Raw genomic sequence first — 17,187 nt, 5'->3', positions numbered from 1 at the left:
TCCCTCTTGTTGAATCCTCCTGATTCTTCAGTGATGGTAGAAACCGGTTCCTCTTGTTCCATCATCCATCTTGTTCTTCGCTGTTGGTAAAAGCTCAGTCCTCTAGCTCAGTGAGCCGTCTGTTAAATTCTTGAATATTCTCTTGGTTTCTTTTTGATCTCACTATGATAAATTCCTTGTGCTTGTAAGCGTTCGATTTTCCGGTATTTCTTTCCGTGAATTACATCAAGACGTGAGCCGAGTTTGGTGCTATGTTCTAGCAGAGCGTCACTTTGGTTAGTGTATAAATCTATGTCGCTATGAAACTCTCTTACGATTGCATATACACGGAGCACTGCTGTCACGTCAGGAAATTTCCCCATTGTCACACTGTAGTATAGAAGAATATCTTCGTGGTTATATAGGTTACAACTGCTGACAATATCCAGGAACGTAACAGCGTGGTAGCCGCAGGAGCCTACGTCGTCGCATTATTTGGCGAGGTTAACAACCTTGACGAGGAGAGTGGGGAATTTATTTTGTGAAAGTTTAGACACAAGTGCAACATCTGGATATCTTTATTGGTCAATTAACATGAACTCATTTAAAATTAAGTCCTTTCTAAAATTTTCTCTTATATATCTAATGATATATTTTTTTCATTTATATTTACGTAAAAATGATTAATTTTTTACCAAAAGAACCTTAGGAAACTTACCTAACATTATTATAACAAGCGTAATTTAATTTAGCCCAATCCAACTAAATATATATTAGATAAAGTTACAATAATTTAATAATAAACAAACACAATGAAATATATATTTTTCATTAGGTTCGGAACGATTTTTACGAAATACTTGCATGCACAAATTTTTGCTTGCCTTATTCGACAAGAAAAATGTTGCTATCTAAGCCAAACTCGTAAGTTTTACCTATTCGGCACGACGAAACAATACGATGAAACAACGAACAGAGTCCGAGTTTCATTTGATGGCGTCAGGTGGGTTACTATGGCAACGGGACGCGCAAACAAGACACCTGAAATGTCCAGTGTTGATCCTCTGTGTAGCGTCGCGGTGTCCAGTGTTGATCCTCTGTGTAGCGTCGCGGTGTCCAGTGTTGATCCTCTGTGTAGCGTCGCGGTGTCCAGTGTTGATCCTCTGTGTAGCGTCGCGGTGTCCAGTGTTGATCCTCTGTGTAGCGTCGCGGTGTCTGCACGTGTAATTGTGACTCTGATCTTATAGCCAAAACGACGCTGCCGCAACCTTTCCATTTAACAAACTAAAAAGACAAATTTTTATTTTGCCTTAAAGATATGAAAGTTGTAAATCAGTAATTACTTAATTCAGTAAGATATGGATGAGTTATCAAGTATATTATGTCTTTTATTGGCGAAACATCGACCAGGCAAGCTCTTAAATACCCATGAACCTGTTTCAGCAAATTTTTTCACATTTTCGAGTCGTGTCAGCTACGTTCTTAGATAAAAGTCCCCAAAATATATAAAGGCACGAGATGTATCAATAATACACAACCCCAGCCATAAAGTACTGGCCAGTCAAACATTCAGCTCAGCCATACACAAGAACGCACTACAACGATACCATCCAAATTGCATCTCAGGTCAGTCAGAAAATTAATCTAAGCTAAAAAATGGAAATTAGCAACCGACCTTTTTCACTTACCTCTATTAAAATAAGCAAAGGAAAGTAATTAAGAAAATGTTATTTTCTCTTTCAATTGACGATTAATCTCAACCATTTACAGGTCAAAAAGATTGGTAAGAGCAAACAATCAAATATTTGATAATGGGCATTTTCTGTGTCCGTTTTCTAGATAAGTCATGAAGGTGTATGTGGCTCTTGTTCAGCTCTTCACATATGTCTCTGTCGTTTCTTATGATCTCCCCTCCTTCCTTCTTAACCCTGACTGATTACCTGGTCTTTGACTGTTGTTTTAACCAGACGTGAATTTACAACAGCTTCAGGTCAGACTTGGTTTCCGCTGTTACGTCATTTTCGTATTGTCGCTGGACCTCCCTCCTTATCTTTGCATATTCATTTCTGGCTCTTCGATCAATCTTCTTGTTTTCCTGGATCCTTTGCCTTCTATATTTCTTCCATTCCTTAGTGCACTTTGTTTTGGCCTTTCATCACCTTTGGGTGAATCAAGGGCTCGTCATTTACAGATTTTCCTTCTAGTTCTCTTTCCCACTGAACCTCGTGTAGGAAGTTCCTCATGCCTATGTAGTCATCTCTTTTGTAGTTTGTCTTCATTCGTCCTGCCCTTCCTGCCTCCCTCTCCACCTGTAACTCTGCTATATATTCGAAGCTCAGGACCTTGTGATCACTAGCTCTGAGGTGCCTTTCATACGTGATGTCCTTAATATCTGAACTACTCAAGGTGAATACAAGGTCTAGTTTTGCTGGATTGTCCTCTTCTCTCTCTCTCTGGTAGTGTCCCTTACATGTTGATCCGATACCATCTCCATCATCTTAGCTCTCCAAGTTTCTGGGCCCTCGTGTGGCTCCAGGTTTTCCCAGTCAATTTCCTTGTGTTTGAAGTCACCCACAACCAGCTTTGCCCTGCTCATATGGGCCCTTCTTGCCACTTCAGCCAGTGTATCGACCATGTGTCTGTTACTCTCATCATATTCTTGTCTTGGCCGCCCTGGTATTCTGTGGCGGTTTATACATCACTGTAATCACTACCTTGGCAATCACCACTTTGCTTCTCCTCTGTCTCCCCTTGCCATCTCCTCCAAATTCCACTGGTTTTTGATGAGCATTGCAACTCCTCCACCGCCTCTATTTCCTCTGTCTTCTCTCAGGATCTGATGTCTAGTTGGAAAGATAGCACCTGTTATCATTCCTATGAGCTTGGTTTCTGTGAGAGCCCTGATGTCTGGTGATGCCTCAGTGATTTTTTCGTGCTACCCTTCCCACTTATTCGATATTCCATCAGCATTGGTGTACAAAACTTTTAGTTTCCTCACCAGCACTGCATTCTGGGGAGTTTATGGGGTTGGGGTAGTGGGAGACCTGGCAGGGTGCAGTGTGGTTCTGCTGCATAAAGTGGGTTGGGGCTGTGAAAGTGGGGTGTGGTTTGTTTTGGGAGAATATGTTTGGTTGTGGGGTTCTGTGAGGGTTGTGTTGTTGTTTGCGCTTGCTGCTCCACTCGACTCTGGTTGTCCCCTACTAATTCTAGCCTTCTTTCTCCTTCTTGCTCCTTTCGTCTTTGCATTCTCTCCCTCAGCTTCTGTCGTTCTGTTCTCGTTCTGTCGGATCTAGGAACATCCTCCGATATGCTGTTGATTCCATTAGCCTAGGTTTCTGCTGCAGGATTCTGTTCCACACTGTTTCTCTTTTGAAAATCACTTTGACTGGCCAATTTCTCCCCCTTGAGTATCCCCATATTCCCTGAAAATTTATCAGCTCAGTCAGGTCCTCCTCTCCTGTTTGTTTGATATTTTCAATCTCCTTTTTTTTCTCTCTCTCTACCGTCTTTCATCATATGTCTTCCCTTCACTCTCCTGAAGCCCTTGTATGAAGATTGTCCTCTCCCTCTCCTCCCATTTCTTTTCTTTCGGAATCTCTGGGCCCTATTTTACGTAACTATTGCCTTCCTTATTATTTCCTGTATCTCCCAGTGGCCTGTTCGTGCCTCTGCAGGGGACATGTCACTTACCTTACCTACCCTCCTCTCAACTTCTGCTGTCCCTGTGGCCAACAGCATACCCCTTTCATTCCTCGACATTTCCTGGTGGCCTGTTATGGCATCAACGTAAGTCTTATCTCTTTAATTTCCTTTGGACCCCTCGTTTAATATTGGTTTACCTGCTCCAAATGCTAAGTATCTTCTGATCATTGGCCTTGTATATTGCTTCAGCATTTTTACTTCAGCTTCTAGTTCCGGCATCCTGGCTTCTGCAGCTTCAGCTCCCATCTCCTTCCTCTTCTTTTATGCTTCCATCATCCTCTCCATTCTCGTGGTGAACTCGCCTAGCTTGCTTTCCCACTCTTGTTTCATCCTTTTCATCCATCCTCTGTTCCCCTGAGTCTTCGACTTCCCCTTTGGGGTCCCATTTTTTGTTGTTAATGATGTAGCTGCTTTCGTGAGAGAGAGAGAGAGAGAGAGAGAGAGAGAGAGAGAGAGAGAGAGAGAGAGAGAGAGAGAGAGAGAGAGAGAGAGAGAGAGAGAGAGAGAGAGAGAGAGAAAGAGAGAGAGAGAGAAAGAGAGAGAGAAGAAAAAGGAGAGATAGAGGGAGAGGACATTGTTGGTGCTTTCGACCTGGTGTGGCACCAGGGCCTCTTAGCAAAACTGCAAGTTCTGGGAATTGCAGGCTCTATGTGATGTCTCCTCAGTGATTACCTTCATGGTAGATCTCTAAGTGTAGTTCTCAATGGAACAGAATCAGCAAGATATCCAACTGGGGCAAGTGATCCACAAGGAAGCGTGCTGGGAACGTTATTATGGAATGTCTAATTCAATGACCTTCTTCATCTCATCCCAGAATCTCATGCATATGTAGACGACTGTACACTGACATTCACTTATCCAAGAGAAGAAATGCCAGCTGCTCTAAGCTACATCAATCACCAGCTAAGAGCTATATCAGCTTGGGGAAACAGATGGCCAGTAACATTTGCACCTGAGAAAACGCAAATGATGACAGTCTCTAGGCACCATGATGGTAATGCCGGTGCAGTAGTAAGGATGAATGGGAGGGTGTTGGTACCTGGAGAAGAAGTTGATATCCTTGGGGTGAAATTTGACTCCAAACTGACCATGAAGAACCATGTTGTAAATCTTGCAAACAAGGCAGCCAGGAAGCTTACAGCACTTTGCTGTATTTCACACCTGCTTGACAGTACTGGTTGAAAGATTCTGTACAAGGCTAAGTACGCTCACACCTTGAGTATGCTCCACTTTCTTAATTTGCCTGCCCCCCTCTCATTTGCGACTGCTTGACAGAGTAGAGAACAGAGCAAGACGTCTCATCTCTCGCCTGGACCCATCCTGGATAGATTTTTCATTTCAGCAGAGCCTTCAACACAGGAGGGATGTGGGTGGTCTTATTGTTATGTACAAGGCCAATATTGTCAAAGCACCACACTTGAATCCATTTCGAGGACAGCGAGAAGCAAGCTTCTATACCACAAGATGGGTAGAAAGCAGCAACTTCACTCTGGTTGGACCCTTCTAAAGAACATCACTTCATCCGAGATCATTTATCCCCAGGATGACTCGTGTCTGGAACACATTCGTACAACATTATGTTGTAAACGAGATAAAGTCGGTTGATCAAATGAAAATGCTGGCCCACAGATGGCTCCAACTTCGTCCTGTTCCCTACTTGTATGTTTCATAACAATAAAAATGCTTTCAAATGAGCTGATGTAGGTAACAGCTCTTAGCTTGTCAATAAAGTTAGGAATCCTTAACCTGTAAATAGCTTGTCAATGAAGCTAGGGATCCTTAACCTAACCTTGTCAATCCTTGTGTAAAACAAAAAAGAGAGAGAGAGAGAGAGAGAGAGAGAGAGAGAGAGAGAGAGAGAGAGAGAGAGAGAGAGACATACAGACAGACAGAGAGAGAAAACATAAGAACATAAGAAAGAAGGAACACTGCAGAGGCCTACTGACCCATGCAGAGCAGGTCCATGTCCACCCCCCTGGATTAGCCCAATGACCCACCCAGTCTGGCCACCTCCACTCAGGGAAGGAGCACCGCACCAGACCCAGCAGCACAAGTTAGTCAGGTCCAACTCACACCCACCCACACCCACTCATGTATTTATCTAACCTATTTTTAAAACTACACAACGTTTTAGCCTCAATAACTGTACTCGGGAGTTTGTTCCACTCATCCACAACTCTATTACCAAACCAATACTTTCCTATATCCTTCCTGAATCTTCATTTTTCCAACTTGAAACCATTGCTGCGAGTCCTGCCTTGGCTGGAAATTTTCAGCACGCTATTTACATCCCCTTTATTTATTCCTGTTTTCCATTTATACACCTCGATCATATCCCCCCTAATTCTACGTTTTTCGAGAGAGTGCAGATTCAGGGCCCTCAGTCTATCCTCATAGGGAAGATTTCTGATACATGGGATCAACTTTGTCATCCTCCTCTGTACGTTTTCCAGAGCATTTATATCCATTCTTACAGAACTGTGCAGCATAATCTAGATGAGGCCTAACCAAGGATATTCATAAGAATTCATAAGAAAGGAGGAACACTGCAGCAGGCCTGTTGGCCCATACTAGGCAGTTCCTTTACAATTTATCCCACTAAGAAAACATTTGCCCAACCCAATAAGAACATTTGCCTAACCCAATAAGAACATATATATAAAGTTGAAGAACAACCTGAAGACTTCTATTATTTATACTTCTAGATATGAAGCTAAGAATTCTGTTAGCTTTATTGCGAATACTAATGCACTGTTGTCTTGGTTTTAGATTACTGCTAACCAGAACTCCTAAATACTTTTCGCAATCAGTAGTATTAAGATCTACATTATTTAGTTTATATGTGGCATGGTTATTTAATTGCCCAACATTCAGAACTTTGCATTTATCTATATTAAACTGCATCTGCCACTTCTTCGACCATTGCGTCAGTCTATTCAAATCATACTGGAGTGCTCTAGTGTCCTCATTAGAATGATTTGGACGGCCTATTTTGGTGTCATCAGCAAATTTGCTTATGTCGCTATTTATTTCCTCATCTATGTCGTTTATGCAAATTGTGAACAACACCGCTTGTGACGTGCCCCCATTCTGATTTCTCCCCATTTATGTAAACTCTCTGCTGCATATTTGTCAGCCATGCCTCTACCCAGAAAAAATTTCTTCTCCTATTCCGGCCTATTCTGGCCCCCTTAGCCAGTGTATCCACCACTTCAGCTAGTGTATTCATTATTGCTCTGTTGCTCACACCATACTCTTGTTTTGGTCTCTTGCTATTCAGTTGTACATTACTGCTCTCACCATTTGGGACCCCCGGTCTGAAGTGCTCGTTCTATGCAATAATCTGCTTCTCCTCTGTCCATTCCTTCCTTCTCCTCAAAAGTCCACTGGACTTTGATGAGCAGTGCAGCACCTCCTTCCCCTCTGTTTCCTTTGAATTTCCTCAGGATCTGATAGCAAATTGGGAAGATTGCTCTTGTCACCATTTCCATGACCATTGTCTTCATGAGTGCTATGATATCTGGAATGCCTCCTTCATTGTTCATGTCACTCCTCACTCATATTTATTTGTTATTCATTTATTACATTTGTAGTGGTGTACCATACCTTCAGTTTCTTTTTCAATATTGTATTCTGTGGAATGGGAGGGACTGATACGGGTTGGGGGTCCTGAAGGCAAGGCGGATTTTATGAGACGCTGCTGAGGGTGAAATTTGTGCTGGGGGGAAGGGGAAGCTTTGTCTGTGTGGAGTTATTGTGTTTGGTTGGGATGGGATGCTAGAGGCTGAAAGATTTCAGTTCTGGATTCTGTGTTTGGTGGTCCAACTGAGGCTGAACTTTACTGCTTATTGATGCCTGATCTGTGTCTCTGCCTCTAGTGTCTTTGTACTTGCAGTTGCTCCCATTTTCTCCTTGCTCTGTCTCGGTAGAGGTACACACACACACACACACACACACACACACACACACACACACACACACACACACACACACACACACACATGGGGAGAGCAAAGTCACCAGTTATATGGGTGATTTCACTCACAAGGAGATTGACTGGGAAAATCTGGAGACCCATGGGGGGTACCGAATGATGGATGCGGTACTGGAAAACCTCATGCATCAACATGCTAGAGACACTACCAGAGAGAGAAGTGAGGATGATCCAGCAAGACTGGACCTAGTATTCACCTTGAGTAGTTCGGGCATTTAGGATATCACATACGAAAGACCCCTTGGAGCTAGTGATCATGTGGTTCTGTGCTTTGATTTCATAGTTGAGCTACAAGTGGAGAGGGTAGGAAGGGATAAACGAAACTCCAAAAGAGTGGGACTACACAGGCATGAGGAACTTTCTACAAGACATTCAGTGGAAGAGAGAATTGGCAGGAAAACCAGTAAAAGAAATGATGGACTATGTGACAACAAAATGCAAGGAGGCAGAGGAGAGGTTTGTTCCCAAGGGAAACAGAAGCAATGGGAAGACCAGAACCAGTCCTTGGTTCACCCAAAGATGTAGGGAGGCAAAAACTAAATGCACTAAGAATGGAAAAAGTACAGAAGACAAAGGACCCGGGAAAATAAAGAGATTAGCCGAAGAGCCGGAAACGAAAATGCACAGATAAGAAGGGAGGCTCAGTGACAATACGAAAATGACATAGCATCAAAAGTCAAGTCTGATCCGAACCTGTTGTATAGCCACATCAGGAGGAAAACAACAGTCAAGGACCAGGTAATCAGGCTGAGGAAGGAAGGTGGGGAGTTCACAAGAAACGTCCAAGAGGTATGCGAGGAGCACAACATGAGATTTAAAGAAGTATTTACAGTGGAGATAGGAAGGACTCCAGGAATTCAGAATAGGGAGGTACACCAACACGTGCAGGATGAAATACACTCAACTGAGGAGGAGGTGAAGAAGCTGCTATATGAACTTGATACCTCAAAGGTGGTGGGACCAGACAACATCTCTCTGTAGGTATTTAGAGAGGGAGCGGAGATGCTCTGTGTGCCACTAACAAAAATCTTCAATACAGTCATCGAAAGTGGGCAACTTCATGAGGTATGGAAGATGGCAAATGTAGTCCCAGTTTATAAGAAAGGAGACAGAAAAGATGCATTAAACTAGAGACCTGTGTCACTGACGTGTAAAGTATACAAAGTCATGGAGAAGATCATCAAGAGAGTAGTGGAGCATGGAGAAAGACACAAGCTTACAAACGACATACAGCACAGTTTCAGGGAAGGAAAATCCTGTCACAAACCTACTTGAGCTTTATGACAAGGTAACAGAAGTAAAACACGAGAGAGAGAGGGGTGGATAGACTGTATTTCTTGGACTGCAAGAAGGCCTTTGTGGCATGCAAAGAGTACATAACCTTTATTCGGCGCATGTACACACCCTCATTCACAGCTATCTTCCCCCAACCAGCGAACCAGGTGACTGAGTATTGACGATGGGGCCCCGTCGTTCAACCAGTAACCAGGTTCCAGCCAATAAGAAGATGGTTTTGGCAATCACAGAGGTTATGTCTGCCCTTGTCATTCCCATTCTAGAGCTGGTTGAAGCACGGTCTGCTCTCTTGTGGCTTCTATTCTGCCTTGCTTACCGTGGAGTGCACTAATACCTATTGCTGTACATAGTGTATATAGTGTACGTACTTCTGTTCTGAACTGGTGAAGGATAATATAAGTCAAAACTTTTCTGCTGTGTTTATTTTGCTCCCTTTACACCAAGGATAACAGGCCATTTGGAATCCAGGGTTGTAATAGCCTTCGACACAGTTCCTCACAAGAGGTTAATGCACACATAACAGGCACACATAACAGGAAAGACACTGCAATGGATCAGAGAATATCTGACAGGGAGGCAACGAGTCATGGTACATGACGAGTGTCAGAGTGGGCACCTGTGACGAGTGGTGTTCCACAGGGTCAGTCCTAGGGCCTGTGCTGCTTTTGGTATATGTGAATGATATAACAGAAGGAATAGATTCAGAGGTGTCCCTGTTTTGCAGATGATGTGAAGTTAATGAGAAAAATTACATTGGTCGAGGATCAGGCAGGACTACAAAGAGACCTGGACAGGCTGCAAGCCTGGTCCAGCAAGTAGCTCCTAAAATTTAACCCCTCCAAATGCAAAGCCATGAAGATCGGGGGAGGGCAAAGAAGGCCACAGACAGAGTGTAGTCTAGGTGGCCAAAGGCTGCAAACCTCACTCAAGGAAAAAGTTCTTGGGGTGAGTATAATACCGAGCACATCTCCTGAGGCGCACATTAATCAGATAACTGCTGCAGCATACGGTCGTCTGGAAACCTAAGGAAAACGTTCCGATACCTCACTAAAGAATCGTTCAAGACTCTGTACACCATATACGTCATGCCCATGTTGGAGTATGCAGCACCAGAGCTAAGGGGATTGGCCTATGATGAAAGGTTAAAAGAAATCGGCCTGACGACACCGGAGCAGAAGAGGTTCAGGGGAGACATGGTAACAACATATAAAATACTGCGAGGAAATGACAAGGTGGACAAAGACAGGATGTTCCACAGAAGGAACACAGAAACAAGGGGTCACGGTTGGAAGTTGAAGACTCCTATGAGTGACAGGGATGTTAGGGAGTATTTCTTCAGTCATGGAGTTGTCAGGAAGTGTATAAGATAATATTTCGCTCCGATTTTTAAGCCCGGAGGGTTAGCCACCAAGGATAACCCAAGAAAGTCAGTGCGTCATCGAGGATTGACTTACTTATTTCCATTGGGGTCCTTAGTCTTGGCCCCCAGGATGCGACCCACAACAGTCGACTAATACCCAGTACCTATTTGCTGCTAGGTGAACAGGATAACCACTAGCCACCAGGCCACCAGCCACCAGGCCACCAGCCACCAGGCCACCAGCCACCAGCCACCAGGCCACCAGCCACCAGGCCACCAGCCACCAGCCACCAGACCACCAGTCACCAGGCCACCAGCCACCAGCCACCAGGCCAGCAGCCACCAGGCCACCAGCCACCAGCCACCAGGCCATGAACCACCAGCCACCAGACCACCAGCCACCAGACCACCAGCCACCAGGCCACCAGCCACCAGCCACCAGACCACCAGCCACCAGGCCACCAGCCACCAGCCACCAGGCCACCAGCCACCAGCCACCAGGCCACCAGCCACCAGGCCACGAACCACCAGCCACCAGCCCACCAGCCACCAGCCACCAGGCCACCAGCCACCAGGCCACCAGCCACCAGCCACCAGGCCACCAGCCACCAGGCCAGCAGCCACCAGGCCACCAGCCACCAGCCACCAGGCCATGAACCACCAGCCACCAGACCACCAGCCACCAGACCACCAGCCACCAGGCCACCAGCCACCAGCCACCAGACCACCAGCCACCAGGCCACCAGCCACCAGCCACCAGGCCACCAGCCACCAGCCACCAGGCCACCAGCCACCAGGCCACCAGCCACCAGGCCACGAACCACCAGACACCAGACCACCAGCCACCCGGCCACCAGCCACCAGGTGTTGCAACCCCTGAATGGGTTGCAATGATTAATATGTATATATATAATTATTACCTTTTCATAAAATTTTATATTGTTTATATTTGCGATAATAGCTAAATCGTAAGTGTATTGCTTTATATTATTATTTGACTTAGTTATGTTGTTAGGTAGGATGTAGCACATATATTATGTGCTCAAAGTTCAAGTCTTGATTGTCTAACTACTGTAATTATCGCTTGTGGCTCGTTAGATTGCCTGCTTCTGTTGCTGGGCAGCAGCTGTCCACGGAGCTATCACGTGATCGAGGGGGGGGGTGTCCTCACCTTGTCTGAAGTATTCAGTCTGGTCTAGACTTGCTGGGTGGTTGGACATATTCCAGACAAAGTGCCTAAATCTCCCTTATAGGCTCTTGTTGGAAGATCGTCTCTTGTCTTACTATTATTGTTAGTTCTGGAGACTCTGTTCACAGAACATTGAATAGGCTTAGTTATTTTCGACGTTGTACTGAGGTTGTGCATCGCATAGACACTCTAAACAACTCAGGTCCTGAGCTGTAGCTTCTGACCTAACTTGTACTGGTATCTGTGTATAATCACAGTCGGGGATTTTCTTATGCTGAACTTAGATTCAGTAGTATGGGAGTTTTGTGACTTTTGTGGAGGATCTGCAGATGGTCCCTACTTAGTGTCGTTATATTATCTCCTTGTTCCTGATTCTGTGTCGCATCTGCTTGTTATATTGCTATTGGGCTTAGCATTCTTTTTATTGTTCAAGCAGACTGCTCTGATTGCCGGTTGGTCAAGAAGTTAGTTTATTTGAGGACTTTGTCAGTCACTTGTTTAAGTCTAGTCGAGTCTTGAGACGTAGTGAACTACTTAGAGCACTTACACACATACACACAAACTTACTTGTACATAAGCTTTTAGAATCGCGTTTTTTGTAACAAATGGGGGCCTGTCCGGGAGGCTCTTGATCCAAGGTGTTGGAGAAATTGTCCAGTTTGACATACTAGTAACTCATATGATCAAACACTTTGAGTACTTTCCTAATCTGAAGACTTTGAGTTTTGTCTTGTACAACATACCAGGTGGATGTATGTACTTGACTAAGTCTCTTGATCCAAGGAGATGGAAATACTATTTAAGAGCTCTAGCTCTAAGACAAAAAACACGAAAATTCCTATTAGGATTATAGTTTCCAATAATCACTCTCTCGTAGTACATTTATTTTCCTGATGTATGCCATAGTGAAACAGTTAATTGATACTCTTGACTTTGTCTGAGTTAAGTACATTAAAACTTCAGACGTGTTGGCGAGTAGCCAAATATCTCGGTGTGATGTATAACAGGAATTACACTGCAGAAACTGTCAGAGCATTAATGAAAGATATGTTTCCTGCTCATACAGAGATGTCTGATTATGATTCAGATTCAGAAAGCCTAGTGTCACAATTAGAAAGTATAACTCTATTTGATGACGTAGAAGAAAGAGCTACTAAGGAAGAGGTGTCTGAGCCTAGTATAGCTCAGTTCTTGCTCATGCCTTCCCTCGCTGACACAATAGTACAGAGTATAGCTGGTAGTATGACTAAGCCTCAAACTAGTACCTTTTATGCTCCACCTGTATCTATTTATCCTAGACCAGATCTAGACTCTCTAGGGATGGTAGGACGAGAAGTCTGACCTAAGGACAGTCCAGAAAGACATGTTAATTTCCCTACTCCTCCATTACCTACTGGTCCTATCTCTCAGGAACAGTTTGAGAGGTTGGAACGCCTCATTATGTTGCAGACTGCACAAATAGAGGCACAGAGGAAATTGAATGAAGATTTCCAGAGAGAAAATGTTCGTCTTGGAAGACAACAGACTGATAGATCCCAGGACACATTTAATGTGCAGAAAGCTGCATCCATGGTTCCTAAGTTTGAGAACCAGGCACGTGCTATGAACTGGCCACGTAAGCACTGGGCTACCTTGTTGCACACAGCTTTGACAGGAAGAGCTGAAACTTGTACTGCTGCTTTACCATTTGCCAAGTACATTAGTTATGACGCTGTCAAACAAACTATTCTAGAGACATATAACTTGTTACCTGTAGGTTATCAACGCGTATTTCGTAAGTTGCAACGACGACAAGATCAAACTTGTGTAGAGTTTGCTCATGAGAAAAAAGTTGCATTTGAGAGATGGTCTAGAGCTGCTAAATGTAACAACTACAACAGCCTTGTTCAGTTGTTACTACACGAAGAGTTTAACAATTGTATGTCTGCTGACATACAAGAATATCTGATCGATCATACTACCTCGGATATGCTGGAAACTGCAGCATTAGCAGACAATTACGAGATTTCTCACAAACTTGTACGTACTAAAACACAAAGAAACAAGGTAACTAAAGATTGTCCTAGAAGTTGGCAACCTAAATCAGCTGCTCATTGCCGGCCTGATGTACCTGCTACTGTAACTTCTCGTACCTTTACCAGGAAAACTCACAATCCTGAATCTGTCTCTGTGGCTAGACAGAAATCTGGTATCGAGAAGAAGAAAGTTAAATGTACCTATTGTAACAGAAAAGGACATACAAGAGAGTATTGCTATAAGTTGGAAAGAGATGCGAGAGACAGTCGTGCGGCTGGCGCCCCCACTCAAGTCGTATCTTCTTCCGAGCAACAAAGGCACCAAAATCCTAGTAATATCTCTGATCTTACTGATTTAGATAATGTTACTCAGGATAGATGACTAGCGTCAGAAAGTGTATCCGACGAAAAGATTCGTTCAGCGATGAGTCCTTACTTTTCGAGAGGTAAAGTAGGATTTGACGAATCACATCTGAGATAATTACTTTCAGAGACACTGGAAGTTATCTCACATTATTAAGAGATTATGTACTGCCCATAACTGACGATACCTATTGCAAGATAGATGTATTGTTAGATGCCTATGGAGGCGCTGTTATAAAAGTGCCTCTGCACCAAGTTTATATTCAAACAAGCTATTATACTGGTTATATTTCAGTGGGTATATCCAGTGGTGTATTTCCCATCAGGTCAGTGGACTTGTTGATAGGGAACGATATCCTTCATGCTGGTATATGTAAAGAACCACTTGTGATTGATAATAACACTGATGATATTTATGCCATTGAAGCTTGTAGAGAGAAACCTATTTTATTTCCTCTCAGCGCAATTACTAGAGCTATGTCAAAGATACAACAACCATCCTTGTCTCCTGTTGAGTTAGTGGATGACAAAGATTTGGGGTTGAATATGTTGTTTAGTGACGCTCTGCGCCCAGGATCATTAACACCAACTCCCCCGTGTCTTCTACCTAGTCAAGACACAACTGACGTTAAATTTCTTACTCATGATGATTTAATCAAGGATCAGTTTATTGATCAGTCACTGGAAACACTGAGAGATATAGCAGTTACTGAGAGTGAAGCAAAGGATCTCGATAATTGTTACTATTATAGTAACGGTGTATTGATGGAGAAAAATACATGTAAGTTGTCAGCTGATAGTGTTTCCACCACAGTCAAGCATCTCGTTGTGTTACCAGATACATTTCGTGAACAAGCCATTGATTTTGCTCACAATAGTCCCATAGGAGGACATTTGGGTGTCAAGAAGACACTCGGTAAACTGGCAAAATATTTTATTTGGCCAAAGATGAAGGAAACAGTAGCTGATCATGTGTGACGTTGCCACGTGTGTCAAGTGACAGGCAAGCCAGCATACACACCTCCACCTACACCTCTCACTGTGTTCATTAGTAGCAAAGTTCAGTTCATCTGGACTAGACATTGTTCAGACTCGTTCAAAAGGTTGAAGCATCTGCTTTCCTCGGCTCCAGTGTTGAGTCCTAATTTCAATCTTTCCATCTTTTTACATATAGATGAGAGTAGTTACGCAGGGGGTGCTGTGCTGCTCCAATAGTCAACATCCACTGATATTCTCCATCCTATATGTTACTATTCATCTAAGCTCAAACGACACCAGAAAAATTATGCTCTAGCTCTTGTGGTGTCCTTTGAACATTTTGACGAGTATTTGGGCACTTCCCCATTTAAAATTTACGTAATTTTATGCCCAAATACCTTTTGTTACTTGCTATGTCAAATTCAGTAAAGTAACTTAATCCCTCCAGCCCATATTAACTATATATACTCATGTCTAATTATTATATTTATGTATTCACAGTATTGTTGTGTGTAAGGAGATATAAGCTGAGTGTTGAGTGGGTAGTGTCGTGTGGGCGATGTTACTGCTTGGCGGAACACTGTCCTGCTGCAGACCCCTCCCCCTCACTACACACCTTAAGCTGTTTCATACTCAGATGTCCATACTGCATAGCATTCCACAACCACTACTTAAGAGTGGAATGCAGTCTCCTCTACTATGATCGAGCCTCATCGTGCCCTACTTGTATACACTATCCTGTCTCTACACTGATGTACATAACCACGAGTATGCACAGATACGATACTGTGTACTGCCCTAGTACTAGGGGCATATCCCAGTGACAGACACTGTGAAATTGTAGAGGTGCTTGGGACAAGAGAGACTCTGATTAATGTTTATATTAAATTGTATTGATATGAGTAATCAGTAATAATGAGAAAGACATTAATGCAACTCCTAGTGCGACCGTCTGTCGTGTTGGGGGGTGTTGCAACCCCTGAATGGGTTGCAATGATTATGTATATATATAATTATTACCTTTTCATTTAATTTTATATTGCTTATATTTGCGATAATAGCTAAATCATAAATGTATTGCTTTATATTGTTATTTGACGTAGCTTCCTTTGTTAGGTAGGATGTAACATACTATGTGCTCAGTTCAAGTCTTGATTGTCTAACTACTGTAATTATCGCTCTTTGCTCGTTATTCTGCCGGCTTCTGTTGCTGGGCAGTACTGTCCACGGAGCTATCATGTGATCGAGGGGGGGGTGTCCTCACCTCGCCTGAAGTATTCAGTCTGGTCTAGACTCTCTTGGTGGTCGGACAGATTGTCTGTCTCATTTTTCTTGTTAGTTCTGTAGAACTCTGTTCACAGAACATTGTTTAGACTTTGTGATTTTCGACGTTGTACTGAGGTTGTGTGTCACTTAGACACTCTGAGTAACTCAGGTCCTGAGCTATAGCTTCTGACTTAATTTATACTAGTATCTGTGTATTATCACAGTCAGGGATTTTCCTATGCTGAAATTAGATTCAGTAGTATGGGAGTTTTGTGACTTTTGTGGAGGATCTGCTGATGGTCCCTACTTAGTGTCGTTATATTGTCTCCTTGTCCTGATTGTGTCGCAGTTGCTTGTTGTATTGCTATTGGGCTTAGCATTCTTTTTATTATTCAAGCAGACTGTTCTAGTTGCCAGTTGGTCAAGAAGTTAGTTTATTTGAGGACTTTGTCAGTCACTTGTTTAAGTCTAGTCGAGTCGTGAGACATAGCGAACTACTTAGAGCACTTACACACATACACACAAAATTACTTGTACATATTTGTATATTATCTTATTAAATGTTAATGTACCAGACGGTACTTAAGAATTATAAATGTGATATGTGTTTTCAGCACAATAATATTGTATACGAGAGAGATTGATATTATTTTGATTACTGTGATTAATTTAATTTAATTTAATTTGATAATAAACCTCTAGACTTAATAAATTTATTAAATTTTAATTTCTCTAGTTAGTAGCCTACCAGTTGTAATCCTGAAGCACTATTGAATTGTACTGAATTCTAATGGATAATTGGACAAGGATACTGACTACTTGTTACGAAAACCCAATAACAGGCTGGATGCTAGAAAGGCAGTCCTTTCTAGTATTCACTGGAGATCTCTAAGCTTTTAGAATCTGCAGATCCTCCACAAAAGTCACAAAACTCCCATACTACTGAATCTAAGTTCAGCATAATGTTGCTTCATTCTAGCTTGGGCTGAAACTAGGTTTTTCGAAGCTAGCTCTCTAGCGGCTATCAAATGTTGCTGCATTAATG

At 43.0% G+C, this 17,187-nt stretch overlaps 1 protein-coding gene across 1 annotated transcript in view; it reads left to right on the top strand.

The window, feature by feature from the left end:
• The first annotated feature begins 1,155 nt into the window (after positions 1–1,155).
• The window catches only part of LOC138853296 (dynein beta chain, ciliary-like), a 58,232-nt gene continuing 42,200 nt past the window's right edge, over positions 1,156–17,187 (top strand). The window contains exon 1 of the mRNA XM_070089250.1: positions 1,156–1,605. The gene's annotated coding sequence lies outside the window, so the exon portion shown is untranslated. The remainder of the gene's footprint in view (positions 1,606–17,187) is intronic.

This window comes from Cherax quadricarinatus, chromosome 27 (assembly GCF_038502225.1).
Source record: "Cherax quadricarinatus isolate ZL_2023a chromosome 27, ASM3850222v1, whole genome shotgun sequence".
Classification (NCBI taxonomy): domain Eukaryota; kingdom Metazoa; phylum Arthropoda; class Malacostraca; order Decapoda; family Parastacidae; genus Cherax; species Cherax quadricarinatus.
This window is presented reverse-complemented; position numbering and strand designations above follow the sequence as displayed.